This window comes from Lathyrus oleraceus, unplaced genomic scaffold (genome assembly GCF_024323335.1).
Source record: "Lathyrus oleraceus cultivar Zhongwan6 unplaced genomic scaffold, CAAS_Psat_ZW6_1.0 chrUn0035, whole genome shotgun sequence".
Lineage (NCBI taxonomy): Eukaryota > Viridiplantae > Streptophyta > Magnoliopsida > Fabales > Fabaceae > Lathyrus > Lathyrus oleraceus.
Genome location: NW_026112426.1, coordinates 161,925 through 170,022, shown reverse-complemented (window position 1 = coordinate 170,022; position 8,098 = coordinate 161,925). Strand labels below are relative to the sequence as shown.

General features: G+C 34.2%; 1 long non-coding RNA gene across 35 annotated transcripts; it reads right to left on the bottom strand.

Annotated features, from left to right (window-relative positions):
- Window positions 1–613: 613 nt before the first annotated feature.
- LOC127112072 (uncharacterized) lies at window positions 614–6,523 on the bottom strand. Of its 35 annotated transcripts, none has more exons than XR_007798646.1 (8): window positions 5,897–6,473; window positions 3,429–5,815; window positions 2,115–2,144; window positions 1,950–2,036; window positions 1,630–1,734; window positions 1,428–1,542; window positions 1,196–1,346; window positions 614–1,029 (listed from the first exon to the last, which is right to left on the bottom strand). It is a non-coding gene; the product is annotated as an uncharacterized LOC127112072 (long non-coding RNA). The 35 variants fall into 35 exon arrangements; XR_007798642.1 differs by having other exon boundaries at window positions 1,630–2,036; window positions 2,115–4,552; window positions 4,700–4,780; window positions 4,950–5,815; XR_007798633.1 differs by having other exon boundaries at window positions 1,630–2,036; window positions 2,115–4,866; window positions 4,950–4,999; window positions 5,710–5,815.
- Between the last annotated feature and the right edge of the window lie 1,575 nt (window positions 6,524–8,098).

Here is an 8,098-nt window from a genome sequence, read left to right as displayed (position 1 = left end):
AACCAAAACATGGAAAATAACAAAAGAAAAGGAAACATTTTTATAAATCAACATTGGCGTCACAAAGTGTACAAGTTTTCTTAATATTGATCCATTTTGAATGCAGTCGGTATGAAAATCATTAGACAAGTGAACAAGACAAATGCAACAGATGCTTTTGGTATGTAATCCTGTATCTCTTATCTCTTATGCAACAGATGCTTTTGGTATGTAATCCTGTATCTCTTATCTCTTATTTCTTAACACTTACGGATCATATACATACACGTGTTTATTCATATATTGAATAGATGTTGCTAGCAGTAATAAAATAAACTAAATTTTATTACCAAGTTTATGTATAGTAAAATAGTTTTAGAACCACAGGAACAAATTTTAAGATATCACAATTCAAATCTTTAGTTTCTTGTGACATTTATATCTACTTTAATTTGAATAAGAGTTCTACCGTTAAAGGTTTGATCACTTAACAAGTTCTAGAGGAAATTCATCGTTAAAGGTTTGATCACTTAACAAGTTCCAGAGGAAATTCACAAAGAACTGATATTAACAATTACATTAATTAATGATAAATGTTGTATCTTTATGTGCCTTATTCACTTTATTACATTAATGAATCAGAATTAGAATGACCTTTCATTTTCCAACTGCATTAGAAACTTTGATTGAACAATTGCACAAACATGTTATGTTAACTTGAATAAAAACAAAAACTGAGAAAAGACACATTTTTCTGTACACAAATAGTCAAAAGCTACTAACACAACTAAAATCCCTCTATCTTGACTAGCTCAATACATTTAATTGTAGTTTTCTTAGCGAAAATTGCCTCCTTCACTATAGTTATTGAAAAGTCGTTCCCCTGTCGTTGCCGTCCATAGAACAATGCTACTCACTTTAGATTTCTCTACCTTTGTCTTCCGGATGCAATGCAGATATCTACAATGGTCTCTGCTTCGTCAAATCATGTGGATATATATCCTTGTTGATGTGCATTTCTCTTTGGAGAGGCATCATTTCTTCTCCTACCTATTTTAAGAAACATGTATTAGACATATAGAGCATGCTTTGGAAACAACACAACGAGTTTTATTAAAAAAATTAAACACAGCTAATGATACAAAATACATTCCATGAATATGTTGTAGGAGATAGTTTATTGAAGCCAATTTAAGTTAACATCAACATGGGATACCTCTATCTTCCTTCATATTGGGAAATCTTGATTCATGTCAATGATCATTCTTCTTCTCTGCTCAATTGGTTCTTTGGTAAATTCCAATTTATTAACAGGATCATGAAGGACAATATTATGGTTGTAATTGTCTGCATCAGTTGCATTTTTCCTAGTAAATAAGCAGAGGTTAACAGTTTGAAGATATTCAAGGATTCAAGTGGCCTGGATGAATAGACAATAGTCAATGTACCTTGCTATTAAGACATGAGCCCTATCTTTCGCCACACAATCCATAAGGCCTATTTCTGACTGATGTTGCAGGCACTTTAATGGCGAGTGGTAAACCTTTGCAATTTTTTCAAAACCTGCATTTTAGTGCAAGTAAATATTGTTAGTAGTACATTAAGGGATAATGACTTAAGCAACGTACCTAATTCTTTGTAGTTTCATACCGCATACCCTAACTCGAACAACATACCGAAGAGAATTGCGAGCTCTGATTATAGTTGAAATTGAAACCCTTCATTTTGTTCATGGACTGTGATGCGTTTCATGGACTGAGATATATAAGAAATGAATATTAGAGCAGTGACTATGATCACAATACTACACAGATGCCAAGAAGTGTAATTTTGTGGATATAAAATATTTGCACCAACACCTTACTAATGTGATAGCAGCAAACAAGTACTATTAGGAGAGAAACAAGATAGCAACAAATCAGTGTTAGCGAGATAGCAGTGAACAATATCGTAAGTTGTTAAGTAGTTACCTAAATAATCTTGAACAGTGCAACATTACTAGAGAACAAAAAAAAAACAAGTTGTATCCTATATATACAAAATTCATCTTTGAATATCTGCATAGAAAGAGTAACCAACATTCATTCAAGCAGGGGAAAAAGGTGAAACCATCAAAGGGAATGAATCATATGTACCATCAGGATGCTGGTCTCCAAATTGTATGACTGCATCCAACCAAAACCAAATTAAAAATAGAAATATTAATTGCAAGATTAAGAGAATAAAATAAACTTATTAGGTTTGTTCTACAAGAACTACTGTTAGGAACAGGTGTGCTGACAGCAGGTAAAGTTGCATCCTAACAGACCTCATCTGCTTGAGTGTCAATCCAGACAAATTAATCTTTAACCTTTTCTTATTAACTGTTTTTTTTAAATTGTAAATTATTATTTTTATACATTGTTCTCACTCTAAAATCTTGCCAAAAAAAGCTGTAAGATGATATTCAACCAACCAAATGTGTTTGTTATAATATAAACCATTTTAAGTTGTAAATCAATATTAATGTATGCATAGTTGTCTGGTACTGAGTTACAGTCATGGAAAAATGAACATAAAGCCAACTTGAACATCATTTAATTTAATTTTAAAGTTGTGCATGTATGTCCTTAACATTGATCTAATGTCTATTTCAATCTATTTTGATGGTATAAATCATTTCACTATGTGTTGGAAGTTCCACAATTTTTCGCGAAACTTAGTTAAAGTGGGTTGTGTATTTCACTATGTGTTGGAAGTTCCACAATTTTTATGACCACTAGCCACTACATATATAAGTGTATTAACGGAGAGAAATTATGGTGGAAATAATGTTTCAAGTTTGTTTTATAATATATGACAGGCTTCTTACAAGACTTGATTCAACAACTCTTTAGAAACAAAGTTAACTTTATAATTCATAAATGAATCATATATCAATTAAAATTAAGTCTTTTACAAGTATAATAAAGAAAAGAGATAAGTGTACCCAAAGAAAAACAGCAAAGAAGAAAGAGCCATAATATATGTGTTTAAAAAAGCTATCACTAGTATATACAAAGTTTGTTATATAAACAACTAAATCAGAACCCATCTAGAATCTAACTAAATACTCGTTTAACCATGGGAAGCAATTTTGGTGAAATACATGAGACCTTAAATGATTTGAATGTTGCTCATGAATCTCAAGCCCTTCTTAATCTTACGGATGGAAAAGGGAAAGGTGCCTACAATAACAAATTGAACTTTCTGTGGAAGGAATCGTCATATGGCTGATGTGTGATTTCCTAAGCATAGATGATTCCGTGACTTATTGTGTTGAAACCCATGAATTAGACAACAAAACTTTTGTAGATTTTGACTCTGAAGAAAAACATGTCCCCTCTTTAAACAGTGAAGCGTACCTGACACTGAAGTCTTTCCTATGAGTATTCATTCAATTTCACACAATTTTTGAAGGAAATGAATACCTTGTGCTCTTCTAGTAGTTCATTGATAACACGAAGATGACGACGGTCTCCAAGGATGTGTAGTTGGTGACATCCAACACTTGAATAGATGGTGAGAGTTCTGGTAGAGACTAAATGCTCACGCATTTGCACAAGCCAAGAGATTCTAGCTGTGAAAGATGCTTGATGCTTATAGGAATGTTCTTCACGTTGATTCCGCTGAGTGATAAATAATTTAATAATGTTAACAGACTAATGTTGTGAGGTAGTTCAGTCAGATTACAACTGTTGTCCAGACAAAAGTATCCAAACGAACGCCGGCCATCAAATAAAAGATGTAGATTTGACATGTCGTCAAGTAGCATGCAATCAGAAAGTACCAGATGGCCAAGAGATTTCAAGCATGAGAACTCATTTGGAAGATATCTAAGGTGCCTATCATAGCTACTCAACTCCAAGTCCATAAGACTTCCAAGGTACTCAACTTATGGCTGCCGCAATTCATTGATAGCAATACATCATCTTAAATCAAACTGTCATTTTTGTAGATATCACAGAAAATTCCTTGAGACTTGAGCAGCCATAGAGCTCGAGAATTAGCATAGTTTGAAGGGGAATTGCTTATAAGACTCTTGAGCTTGTTGCACCAAACCCGGTTTAAATTGACAAGATTTTGGAGTGCTAAGTAGATGTATGAACATGACACAACCTTACACGTCTAGAGAGGTGAATGTATTGGAGATGTGATACCATGGAGAAATCAGGAAGCTCTATCAAGTGCTCACAACAGCTAAGGTCCATTTTCTTTAAATTAATTAGATCATGTAACAAACCAAAAAAACTTTGATCACATATAATACAATGTATAAATTAGTTTCATATATTTCAAGCCACAAACCTACACTACGTCCCATAATCTTTGAACACGGCTGTTTGGCATGCAAGGCTCAACAAGTTTCTCAGGAGAAAGAGCTGACGGTAGAAACTTCAAAGGATATGCACTACAATGTAGGTACCTTAGTTTATTAGACAAAGGCTCAAGACCAGCAGGAAGGGAAAACTTAGATCTGTCACCCAAACGAGAGTAGAATTTGAGTATGTTGCAAGAAGATGCAAGGACATGGAGAGTGTTTCAAAATCTGTTGCTGATGAGAAAAGGTCACAAAAGCTTCAAGGCATTAGCAATTAGCATTATAACAATTATAATGACTGTACAACCGAGAAACATACAATTAAGAGATGTTAAAACTATAAGAAGAAAAAAAATATAGAAAACAAGAAGTAAATAGTACATATATGACTTGAGATAGATCACAACCGTTACACCATGACTAATTCTTCTCCATTTTCAGAACTTAGACTCAATGATTCTTCTATTCATGCACAACAAACAATACAAATTTTTAACTTAAGGTATTTAGAACCATCCTGAACCCTTGAAGAGGGTGAAGAAGTATAGCTGGTACATAAAACAAATATGAAATGAAATCATAAGAAACAAAAAGCAAAGATAAATGAAATTAAATCATCTGTGTTGCATACCTTGGTTGGCCAGACTTGAGTTGATCTATGAAGCAGTTCACTTCTACCAACTTGAATTGAACGATATGAAATGTTTGCTCAAAATTAGTAGTTACTCATTATTTATACTGACATATAAAGAAGATGAAGCTTACAATTGGGCGGTAAATGTGATGAAGCATAATCTTCAACAATGAAAATTTCCACTCAATTCACCAAACAACTTAAATACACAATACGAAGGAATCAACAAAATAACATCACCAACAGTCACATTTCCAGTAAATATGTATTTGGATCACATCTAACTTGTTGGTTTCAAAGAAAAAACCCATCTAAATTTGACAGAAAGTTCAAATCCTGTTAAACTTGCAATCTTACTTGAATTTGATTTTGTTTTCTCAAATTCACTATGATTAGCCTAACCGAATAAATAATTGAGTTACTGTGGTAAAATTTAGTGGCGGAGGTTTCCAGATTATATATTAAGCTCGCAGCTACTGTGGTAAAATTAAGTGGCGGAGGATGCTTCAAAACTGCCGCAACTCTACCACAAGTTGCAGCTACAGAAAGTACTCTATAAGTCCAGGTATATTTCTAATAAATGATAGATAACAAGCTAAACAACATGCACCTAAACTTCATAGGACTAAACAACCACAATATACAAACACCGGGAATCAGACAAAATCACTTCAATCCAATTCTTGGTGTAACACATATTGACAAAGAAAAAGGAAGTGAAAGCAACAAACAATATTGTAAGTTCTTGAGTAGTTACCTAAATAATCTTGAACATTGCAACATTACCAGAAAACAAAAAACCATTAGTTGGGAAATGACAAACTTTTAACTTTTTATTTCAAACAAGTTGCATCTCTGAATATCTGCATAGAGAGAGTAACCAACATTCATTCAACCAAGGGAAAAAGGTGAATCCATCAAAATGAATGAAATATATATTTTACCTTTGAGTTCCATCTGAATGCCATACAACCTAACATACTCGTCACCTTGAGTACAAATCCAGACAATGTAATCTTCAACCTTTTCTTATCTTCATTGCTTCTCATATTTACCACAGAATCATAACTAGTAAGAATCATAAAAGCATGCTTACGTGACCCATAAGCTATAATCCATATTAAGATCCCACACCTTCTCCATTGTCACAAAATAGTTGTTAATTCCATAATCCATCCAACCAAACAAGCATATAACAATTGATAGAGACAAAACGAAACAAAGCCTAATAGACTAATATTTTAACATGAATATCTACCGTTATTCAGCATCTGTTCACAACTATAAAACTGGACATTTGCAAGGACAAAAGCATAGTTCTAAATATTCACAAACAACACATACATATACGGTGTAACACATATTGACACAAAGAATAAAAGAAAAGATAGACAAAAAAACAGGTTTGCACACAAAGACAGAGCACATATATGTTTTATGTAGAACCTATACTAACAAACAAAACTCCAACACACATGATGTATCATAGGTAACAGCAACCCAACAAAAACTTACCTCAGAGGGCTTGAAGGAATGTCCGGTAATCCAAGGGAATCAAACCTAAACATGGAAAATCATCAAACCAAAACATGGAAAATAACAAAAGAAAGGAAACATTTTTATAAATCAACAACACTCTATATATGAAAATTAAACATTGGCGCGACAAAGTGGACAAGTTTTCTTAATGTTGATCCATTTTTGAATGCAGTCGGTATGAAAATCATGAGAGCAGCGCAGCCGAATTGGCATGGAAGAACCATTAGACAAGTTAACAAGACAAATGCAACAAATGGATTGAGCATCTGTTGTTGATGTTGTGACATGTTGACAAGTATCTTGAGCACCAGAAGCTCTAGTATTTTGAACACCCATCACCGCCGGAGAAGCTCGAGTACCATTGTGGTGGTGGTGGTGGTTGTGGTGGGGATGACCCGTTTGATGATGAATCCTTGATCTTCTTGGAACATTGCCGATAGGAAAGTCATAGAGAACAGTTTCATCTACCACAGACACTGTTGGTGAAGTTAATCTTGATGAAACACTGTTGTGGTTGTGAGACATTAATCTTGTTGGAACATTGTTGGTGATACGAGAATCAAAGAGAAGAGGTTGATCGATCACAGACCCAGGTGGTGTTCTTGTTGGGTGGTGGTTGTGAGACATGGTACGAGAATCAAAGAGAACATACACAGGTAACATGTTGTGGCGGTGATGTTGTTGACCTAAATCAACGATAGCAACATCATCTACAATTGAAAGTGGTATCAACATTCTTGTAACCGCAAACAACACAAATTCACAGAATTGATCGCAGAGAGAGAGTGTTGAATTAGAGAGAGAGAGAGACAGTGGAGAGAGAGAGTGAATGAATGTTAGAGATAGCGGGAATGCTAATTTATATAGAAGCTATTGTCACTTTTTTGTGACCGTTTGGTTATTAGAAGAAACAGGATTTTTTACCAATATACCCCACTTTTTCAATTAATTTCCCAAAATAACCCAGTTTTCAAAAAAATTCCCAATATACCCCACTTTTAGAGGGAGGCGCCAATTGGATTGGCGCCCCCTCTTAAAAATTGCAAGGAGGCGCCAATTGGATTGGCTAGGGCATCTGCCCTAGCCAATCCAATTGACGCCTATGTGTAATTTTTAAGAGGGGGCGTCAATCCAATTGGCGCCTCCCTTAAAAAAACCTCAAATGGAAAAACTTCCAACATGAAAGTTGTAGATCTTTTCAAGACAATGAATTTGGATATAAATTTTGCATCATTTGGATTTTTTTTGAGAAAGTTATGGGCAGTTGAAGTTGGACTTCTGAGTTTTTCAACTGCTATCTGACCTATAATGTTTTGTATAATTGTATGTGTTTCTTTTAGGAATATGTAATTTTGTCCAACATAACATTTGAAGTAGACATCTTAAATTTTCCAATGCACTTGGTCCCACCTCAAAATAATTAAAAATGAGTGAGTTAGGTCCCTGCGAACTTGACCCAAAATTAGGGTTTCTGTCAAAATGACCTATAATGTTTTGAAATTAATGATGAGCTTCCAAGTTTCAAATGGATTTTTGATGAACATGAAAGTTGTTCATATGGCGACTGTTGTTAAAACTTGAATGGAGGCGCCAATTGGATTGGCTAG